This window comes from Uloborus diversus, chromosome 10 (assembly GCF_026930045.1).
Source record: "Uloborus diversus isolate 005 chromosome 10, Udiv.v.3.1, whole genome shotgun sequence".
Taxonomy (NCBI): Eukaryota; Metazoa; Arthropoda; class Arachnida; order Araneae; family Uloboridae; genus Uloborus; species Uloborus diversus.
Genome location: NC_072740.1, coordinates 13024892 through 13035287, shown reverse-complemented (window position 1 = coordinate 13035287; position 10396 = coordinate 13024892).

Sequence of the window (10396 nt, the reverse complement as noted above, 5' to 3'; positions counted from 1 at the left end):
CATTCGGCAAATTGAGAATTTCCGCGCTCCCAAAAATTTAACTTCGGGGTGTTCGTGTATCTAACAAATGATGAATATTACTTATAATCTTAAACACGAAAATAAAATTGCATGATCTGAAATCACTATTTACTTACTGATATTCTAATTTAATAATATCCACTATATTTAAGACTTAGCCTTCAGAACTATTTTCCAATTATTTTGACCACAGTTTCTGTTATGTAAAAGACATTGACAGCGTCATCTGAGATGGTAAAAGGAGAAAACCCAACTCAGGGACAAGTTTTGTTCGAACAGTTCTGATATTCTACTATTTTGAATTTGTGTAGTATTTATTTCTCGTCAAATGACAAAAGGGGCTTTTCAATAGTTTTTCAAGCACGTGAAACTGAAATTAATTTTTTAAGTACTTTTTGAGCAATCACGACTGCTAATTGTTTCCACTTGACCGTCCTTGAGGTTCCGGATCCTTTTTCAGATTCGACCGGGGCCTCTGCAGACGCGCCTCCTCTGGTTTTGACCACTGCCCCCCGGAATCCGGTGGCATGCATATCCTACACACAACCGCCTCATACACACTCTCACACACACGCGCGTTCCTTCACACATACACACTGACACACATACTAACCTTTACACACATACACTCACGTCTTTATGCATACAGGCAGGTCTACGCACACACACAAGTCTAGCATACACATGCACACACGGAAGCCTAGCATACACATGCACACACACACACGGAAGACTGCACGCACACACACACGCACGCACGCCTGCACACACACACACACTACTATACACACGTAACCGCCCAAGAAAGAGACAGGCTTGAGGGGACAGAAGCCGTTAATTTGAATTCAAAATTTCAGAATTCAAATTAGTTTTTTTTTTCTTTTCTTTCTTTTGTCTTTGTTTTAAACGATCGAATAATGCAATTTTTCGGGAGTAAGCTATAGTTTGTTTAACTTATAGGTAAATATCTAACCCAAAATGTTACAAAATGTTTCCCTTTGGGTGACTCTTTTATTCTAAAAACAACGTTCGAATTAGTTTCAGTATTTATCACTGAAGTTAAAGCTCTAATCAATGCATTTTTTAAAAATATGTTTATCGAACTACAAACCGTAGTTCGATGCACCGAATTACCGTCTTCCCACTGTTTGCCTATGCACTATGTATATGTTTTGCCAATGTTTTGATTTCCAAACGCTGAAAATACAAGCGTTTATTTTGTCTTTTTTTTTCTGCCCCTTGTCCACTCAAGTCCTATTTAACTTCAGAAAAGAAAATTATTTTTAGTCTTGAAATTCATGCAAAAAAAAAAAAAAAAAAAACACATTTATTTGTTTTTTAATGAAGTAAATACGGGGCTCTGAAGATAAGGTCAAATAGAATTTCTCGCTTCGAATTTGCAAAATTGAAAACTCGTGATCTTAATTCTAGGAGGAAAAGTTCCGTCAAGCAAAAAAGTTAAAAAAAAAAAAAAAAAAAAAAAGAGGAGAAATTAATTTTCCTTCTCCTTTAATAACCTCCTCCCCTCTTCCCCAAACTCCCGCAGGCCAATTTGCAATGCATGGTTTGCATATTGGCCCCTCGACGTCCCTGACTATGGTCGTGGGAGTCCGCTGGAATTGTAACACTTTCGACGTGGTAAATCCGCCGCTGCTGTTAGTGCGACGGACGTAGCTTTGTTTATGCTTATTGCTGATGCTGATTAAATTAAAAGCATGAACAACAAAACTGTCCAGGTAGCTCAATTCGTTTCATAAACGTTGTTAAATGGGCGCTACCGTTGTGACCAGGATTGCCAGACGTCCCGGATTTCAAGGGACAGTCCCGTATTTAAAAAAAATTGTCCAGCGTCCCAGAGAATTTCTATACGGGACGGCTAAAGTCCCGTATTCTAGCTAATAACAATATTTTACAGAACGAAACATTATTTTGAGGGGGAAAAATAAAGTAAAACAAAAAATGTGAAATAATGAGCATGGCAGAGCAGCAAACCATGGGCCACGAGCAAACACTAAAATTATTTTCCTTTTGATTTGGTTTGTATGTTTTTTTTTTTTTTTTTTTTTTTTTTTTGGGGCGGCAGACCATGAGGAACCGAATGGTTGCTTCTTTGCTCATTGACTAATGTTGGAAATATATCTTTGCACATGCGTCGGTCGTCAATTGCAATGAAAACGATTAACGATTTTATAATATGATAGGCAACATTTTGTGAGGTTTAATGCTTTGTTGAGATTGAATTTTTCAGATTTATCATGAATAGACGTCTCAACCCCCCCCCCCTTTCACTCCTAGAAACCTGTCCCGTATTTGCTGTTCTTAATTCTGGCAACACTGTTTGTGACAACCATTTTAAAACGTTTATGAAACGTTTAAACGTTATGTGTGCTACCTTGGGGAATTTCAAAAACATAATAAATGCATCTTATTATAATGCATTATCTCTTTTTACTTGAAATAATAAAAGAAAATAGTCTAATAAACTGATTTAAAAAAATGCAACTTACTTTTCCACCATGAAAACCTTTTTTTGAAAATGGCCATCGGTGTAATCCAAATCGAGAACCTTGGTTCACACTAGCTCCTATCTCCTCTGAGTCACACGAACGAATACCAAATCGAAAAGACGTTAGTAAACTTTAGTAAATTTATTTTTCAATTTGTTGCGTGTGACGAATGCTTTGTTTGCACTATAGATCCATGATCCATGGATAAAAACAGGTTTGGTAGAGTCGGGCAAAGTTCTGGCAGAGCAATCGAATGTTCATTCTCCAATTTCAAAAAACCACAGGGTAATTACAGGGTTGAAAGCTGTTGTGAACTACCATCTTACTTGAATTTGAAAAAAAAAAAAGAAAGAAAGAAAAAAGTGATCTTGGAACGAAAAAAGAGGAAATGCATTAGTAGTTGTTTATAAATTGGTTTTTATTATTCTGGGAAAAGCGTCAGAATCTCAATCGCTTTGTGTATTTTGAAACGAAGCTTAGCGAAAATGCAATTTAAAGCCATAATTATTATCTTCGGAGAGGCTTTGAAGCAAAACATCCGCTGCAGAAGGGTGAATTCGTCAAGTATTTTAAAAGAATGTTATCAGGTACGATAAAATAATAATAGTAATAATAAAAACAGGAGTGCATTGGTGCCGAAATACCAGAGTGCCGTTCTTGGAAAGCTTGCTTGGTTTTCTTGGAAAGGAAATTTCCCTTTTGCTTAAAATTAGTTTTAGGTTAATTTTTGCCGCATTTTCTCAATTTTGCATTCAACACTGAATTTTTAAACTTCTTTATATGGCTCATTTCCAATAAATTCATACAGTTCAACAAAAGGCATTCCCCTCCCCTCCCACCCCCTTTAACTTTCCCATTTAAAGTAAAAAAGTTGTTCATGTATATGATAGATGTTTCTGAAATGTAATCAATTATATGCACTTCTGCTTTTCGTATACTTTTTTCGAACTTTATTTCTCAAAGTTGTGGGTTAAATAGTCTAATCCGTTACTAGGCAAATTCAATTGATTTTAGATCCACGAATAATTAAGAACACTGTTAAAACTACAGGTTACATTCTGCGCCTTATAGGGGTGAAACGTTTGTTCACCAGCGGCACCTAATACGGAGCCGAAATGGCACCTCTAACTAGGGTGAAAAACAGGCACCTTTTAAAAAATAGGCAGCCGGGGTGAAAAGAATGAACCTTCGGAGAGAGAAATGGCATCCTTACTGTAGATCCTCCCCCCCTCCCCCATATTGTGTGTGTTTTTGAATACAGTTGTGTATTTTTTTTTTTTTTAATAGTTTGGTTTTGATTCATGATAGTCTATATTTTGCACACTTTTCACATTGCATGAATTCAGTACTGGAAATGATTAAAACTTGTAATTACAGCATTTGATCATATTTCAGAGTTTTCAACATAGTTAAGAAGTGCTCATAGCTTTAATTCATCTGATCGTTCTCTACATCAGTGTTTCTCAACCTCTTTTGACCCACGGGTCGGTAAAAGCAAATGAAAAACATTGCGGACCCGTGAAATTTTTATCCTTTTCTTAAAAATAAATAAAATAAATAATAATAATTATAATAACTCTCAGGCTGTTAAAAACTTGTGAAAAAATTCTGCGTGCTGATGAGTTTTTTTTTTTTTACAAAGTAATATTAAAAATGAATAAAACAATAAATATCTACCCACTTAACTTGGTATCAAAGAGTTGTCACAAATACATTTAAAGTTAAAGACGAGTAATAATTCCAATAATCATAGTTAAGTTAATGATCATTTGTGAGAAATAACCGCACCGAAAGTAAAGTGTAGAGGTACTTATGGAATATTTACATGAAGAGCCAAAAATATACTGGGATATTAAAGTTAGGGAAAAACAAAATCGTTTCTGAAACGTTCAAAATTTCAATCAAAATAACAATAAAATAAAATGCGCATAAAATTTTTCAAGTTTAAAAACTTAAAGAAATTTATAACGCTATCGAAATATTAACCGCTAACAGGAAATGATTCAAACACTTGAACGAAAAAGCAAAAGAAAAAGCTAGACGGAGAGAGATTTCTTTTTTATTTTTTGCGCTCGCTGTTTTGTAGTAAGCTACGAAGCACAAGAATCATTTTTATTTAGGTTCTCACTTGTTGATTATTGATAATCTTATTGCGGTTTTTATTTTGGTGATTAAATGTTGCTTATCGAGTACTCAAGAAAATAATGATATATATATTTAGTAGCGTTTTGAATGATGAAAATTTCACGACAGCAACGGTAAACTGAAAATAAACAACTAACGGTACTACGGTATCGTAACGGACTAACGGTAACTGAAAAGCATTAAACGTACTTTTAAGTATGTTTGAAAGTTCTAAAAGCTACAAAGTGATCAAAAGCTGTACTTACTTGTTATATTTTAAAGAATTATCCCAGAAAAGTTGAGATTTAATCCAATAGTGTACTTCATTCAATGTAAAAGACATAGAAGCCACGCATAGATGCAACCTATCATTCGTCCGCCATATTGAAGTGGTTGAATGGTGAATGTATGCAGAAAGCGCACGCGCCAGCAAGTAATTTTGCAATTGCTTGCTGTTTTGGCACCGCTGTCTGCGATTGTCTGCTGTTTTCGCACCCCTGCTCTACTTCCTGGCCAGCATGGCTCCCTTGGGCACCATGCTTTCACCTTAGGGGGAATATATTCACTCGTCTGGAACCCCTGGTTATAACAGTGAAGTTCTGAAATTTAGTTGCATTTTTTAGGTTTTGTATCCGTTAAACCAGGGCTGCGGAGTTGGGGAAGGGGGGGGGAGATGACTGACTCCGACTCCTGAAATAATTATAGAGCCTTTGACTCCGACTTTTTACCCCAAAATGAGTCCGCTTCCGACTCTGACTCTGGAGCCCTGGCAGAGTTATATACTTCTTTGGAAAGAAACAACCGACTCAGACTATAGAAATTTCAGAGTCATCGACTACCGACTCCGATTAAATTACCCCAAAATTTATCCGACTTCAACTCCACTATTCCGACTCTGACTTTGAAGCCCTGCCTTTAACTACGTTGAACTTAATCGTTTAATACTTGGTCATTGTTTGTAATCGAATTAAAATAACTTAATTTGGAGAGCTGTCGAATTCGTTACCAGTAATATGGCAATGGATTTGACTGGTAACGGGAATAACAATAACAACAAAATAGCTACCAAAGCCTATTAATAACGTTAAGAAATAAACAAAATCCTTAAAAATTAACTAACGAAGTATTTTCAAGAAAAAATATTTTTTAACACAAAAAACTCGGCAAAGGATTTGAAATTGGATAAAAATACGCGCTTTTAAAATAAATTGTTTGTACTTCTACACGGTTCCTTTTCAACTGCAAAAGAAAATGACTACAGGTAAATATTTAACTGGTATTGCTTTTATTGAAAATGTATTACCTCTTTGTAAATGTACCCTCTTGCTAACCTATTTTCATGAAACTATTCCTTAGTTATGGACTTAACACAATAAGAGAGTCAAAATGTTTTGCAATATTTCTTTAAAGCAAAAATTACAAACAAAATCCAAGAGTTATTTCAGAAATCTGAAATATTGCTGATCTCCGTCTTGAAAGGTCCCAATTATTTCCCTCTCATAGTAAAAAATAAATCGAAAAAATATTACTAAATTCTGAAATACGGATGAGGGATAGCTATTTTTTTGTCTAATTAGATTGAAATATTTACAGTCAGTTTTAAATGAAGCAATATGAGTATAATTATTTTTTTCACTGCAGGACAGTTTACTGCCGTGGGCAGGTAAAGGGCAGTAACTGCAAAATTAGCATTTTGCTTTTTCCTTTTTTTTTCTTTTCTTTTTTTTTTTTTTTTTTTTTTTTTTGCATTTTTGTCATCTGTTGTACTCAAGCTTTATTGTACGAGCTGTTTATTTGGTTTCTGCTGAAAAGAAGGTGCGAAAAGAACGTCTAATGCCAACATTTCCCTATTGTTAGTATTGAATTCAACACACATTTCTTCAAATATCTCGAAAACTCATTTCTGCAGATACTGCCGTCTACCTGCCCACGGCTGTATATGTATGTATATTTTGAAAATTAATCTTATACCTCTCGTCGAGCAATACTAAGCAAGAGCTGAACGAGAGCTATATATGTGAGTTAACATTCTAAAATAAATTTTCATTTTTTAAATACTGTTATGTAGCCGCTACTTTGAAGAAATTAACAGTATCAGGGCCGGTTGGGCCCTAGGAGTTATGCCACTCTGGACAAAAATATCAAGTGCCTCCCCTTCTTACGATGAAAAATATTGTTGATGATAAATACAAGTCAATGAATCTTGCGAGTAAAAAAACAGCGTAACAAAAAAAAAAAAAAAAAAAAAAATCACATATATTACAGCTGTAAGTTAAAGAATACAAAAAAAAAAAAAGTATAAAAAAAGCAAATTTAAAGCACACTACATACAACTACCTATAAAATGAACCCCCCCCCCCAAAACAAGAATGCAACAACTAAGCAATGATATACGCTTTCATGACAACCTGATGAGAGAGGAAATTATGTATTGTGCCGAGCAAAACTTTGATAGGTCAATCCCCTCCTTTGGGGATTTGCAGTAATAGTTTAGCCTTTCTATATCAAGTCTATAAAAATGTAGTTAGGACGGAAAACAATGGGTTCTGAAATTTCACATTTAATTCAAGTTCTGAATTGGAAAAAAGAAAAAGTCATACTTTTCTGCTACGCAAAATGCTTCATAGAAGGGTTACAATTGCTGCAATACAACTTTTGAAACGGGAATTTTTCCATTTCGGAGAAATAATACTTGATTTTAGAGCAGAAAAACTAATATTCTGGAGAAGTAAATAATAATTTATAGCAATGAGAGAAAGAGCAATTGTGGACAGAATGAACTTATTTCGAAGCAGTTAACTCAGTTTCAAAAAGTAAAGCTTGTTTGCTCCGTTCTAGGTTGGAAAGAAATAAGACAAGACAAAGAAATAAGAAATGAAAAATGATTAGCAATATCAGGACAAAAAGTTATAATTCAGTACAAAATTTTGTCAGCATCATGATGAAAACTGTTCTAAACAAAAAATCTAAAAGGGTATTTATTACTTGATTTTAACTCTGCAAACTTTCTTATTAAATTTTTGAAATCGATTTGTTGCAAATGTAGTAAAACGTCGCTAAACTACCTTACCTATCTTGAAGAGTTATGAAGCGGGAGAAAATTTTTATCATATTAATTTTCAAAAACTCCTTCTCACTGCCTCCCTTATTAGCAAAGGCAGCGAAATTATTTTACCAAAAGCAAAATATGGTGCATCGTCAGGAGATAAAGTTAATATTAATACCTGAACTGGACCTTGCTTTTTGATTAATAAAGGCCGAAACGGACAAGTTTTCATATCCTTCATCCGTCAACATGTTTTAAATCATATAAATTGTATCAAAATTTTGCAATAATTGCTGTGAAAACTCATGAAATCAAATCTGCATTCCAAGGCAGTGATTTCAGAGGAGCAGGGAAGTCTTCGAAGAGGCGCCACGAAATTTCGCAATTAATTAAAAAAATAATAAGAAACCGATTAATCGTGAAACTTTCAGCAATATTTCGAGTCAACAGTGCAGTATAAATAAATGCTTAATGCATAAACAGAAGTTTTATTTATTTTTTCTGTTAGTTATGATTAATTATACTTTTACTTAGACAAGGACTTCACGGGAAATTTTTATTCCAAAAATGCGCCTTGACAGTAGGAATGGAAGGGGAGAGGAGTGCCTGTAAATCCTTTCCCATTATCACCCCCCTCCTTACTATTAAAGTACCTAGTATATAAGTTTTTCGGGATAAGGGTGCAAAACAAATGTCATTCAGAAAACTTCAACATCAAAATTTGAAGATAAGGGTGATAACTTTTTTTTATTTTGTTCTTTTTCAAGGGAGGAGGGTAAAAAGGGTGAACTTAGCTGACATGAATTGTACTGGAAAACCGCAAAAGTAGCACAATACAAAATTTTAATAGCATAACGAAACAGTTGAGGGTGTTCTCTGAAATAGGATTCTTTTTTAAATAGGCCATGATTAAATAGGTCCTTTCTTGCAAATTTAGCAAAAATTTCTTCATTTGCATCATTCAACGTCTAAAATTAGAGCTACATGGTTTTCGTCGATGCAAGTTTCAAATAGTTACCAGCTTTTGTAGTTTGCTTACCCAACCAATCCTATAATACTATGCTCATATGATAATCATTTCTCAATCTATTTTACAGAAAGTAGGAGAATGTGGGGCAAAGTGAAATAGTGGGACAAAGTGAAATGGTGAAATTTTTACACTGTTTTCAGTGCTACTTTTCTGGTAATATTTTAACTATGTGATAGCGCATGCAGTCTATTCCAGTCAGGAAAAAAATGCCACCAAATATCAAAGAGTATGAAAAAAAAAGGATACTCTTATTGTAATATTTATTGCGAGTCAAAAACATTTTGTGCCTAGTAAAAAATGATCAAGTTCTTGATATTAACATTTTAAATATTAATTGAGTCCTTCTAACGGTCGGTGCAGTATTTATTTAGTTAATATTAAGCTTATTTCTTTTAAATAGTTTGTACCATTAGTCAAGTTTCATACATGCGGTTCAAAGTGAAATAGTTCATTTCGTTTAATCATTCAATCAATTACTAAAGCACTTACGTATTCATTTATTAATGAATTCATTTAAATTCCTTCATTTAATAATTCACTTATATTTATTCATTCAGACACTTATTTTCTTATTCATTCATTCTTTTACCCATTCATTTATTTTTCTTCGTGTATAATTTAATTAATTACTTAATTATTCGTTTATTGTTCCATTATCTTTTCATTTATTCATCCAACCTTTTATTTACTGATTCATTTGATCAAAAATATTTTTTTTTACAATCGAATAGAAAATATTTCAATACAAAAACATTTCATTTTTCCCTTTGCCCCAATAAAAAAAAGTTAAACTTTTCCACTTTGTTTGAAGGCTTAAATTTATAGCCAAAAATAAAAACTATTTTTCACTGCAAGCTTTATTATAAAATAGTATATTTTTTTCTTCATGTGCTGTAATTTTCAGAACAGATTTCCAATTAGTTCATTCTGTAAACGCTCAGTCATCTTAACTATTTCACTTTGCCCCGAATTTCCCCTACAATTATACGCATATTATTTAGACTGTACACTCTCAACTTTGCAATAAGCAGAAAAAATACTTTGACAAGAGAACTTACAAGATGGCTACAATCGATTCTCTAAAATCGATCCAGAAGCGATTTTTTTTTTTCTTATCGGTGAAAGGCAGCCAAGAGTTTGAATATTGGAATTATCGCAGCCTATTTTTTGTGACAAGTAAAATTTCATTTATTTTCTATTTCCATTCCTTATTGCAACATTCAACTGGAAGAAATGGAAAGGGGGGGGATTAAAAGGTTCTACAAAAAGGGGGGGGGTTTTTTGTTGAATTATTGAATCCTCCAGAACTTGCATCAAAATCTCGCCGGGTGATATTTTTTTTCACACCACCTATTCCTTAAAAAATGTTTAAAATGTTCTGTTCACAATATTTTACACAGTCGCGTGCAAAAATTGAAGAGCAGTAGGGTAGGTGAGGGTAAAGCCCCGCGATTTTCAGTTTTTATGCCACCATGGTCAATAAAAGGCATTTTTTCCCATTTTTTCCAATTAGAGTCATTGCGTGGGTTGTTACCTATAATCTTTCCAAATTTTAGCTACGTCTGATTAGTAATAATTGAGAAAATTACAATTTAGCGGGAAAACAAAATTGCGGGGTTTTGGCCCACAAAATGGGGTAAAACCCCGCACTGCGGATCTTTACCCCAT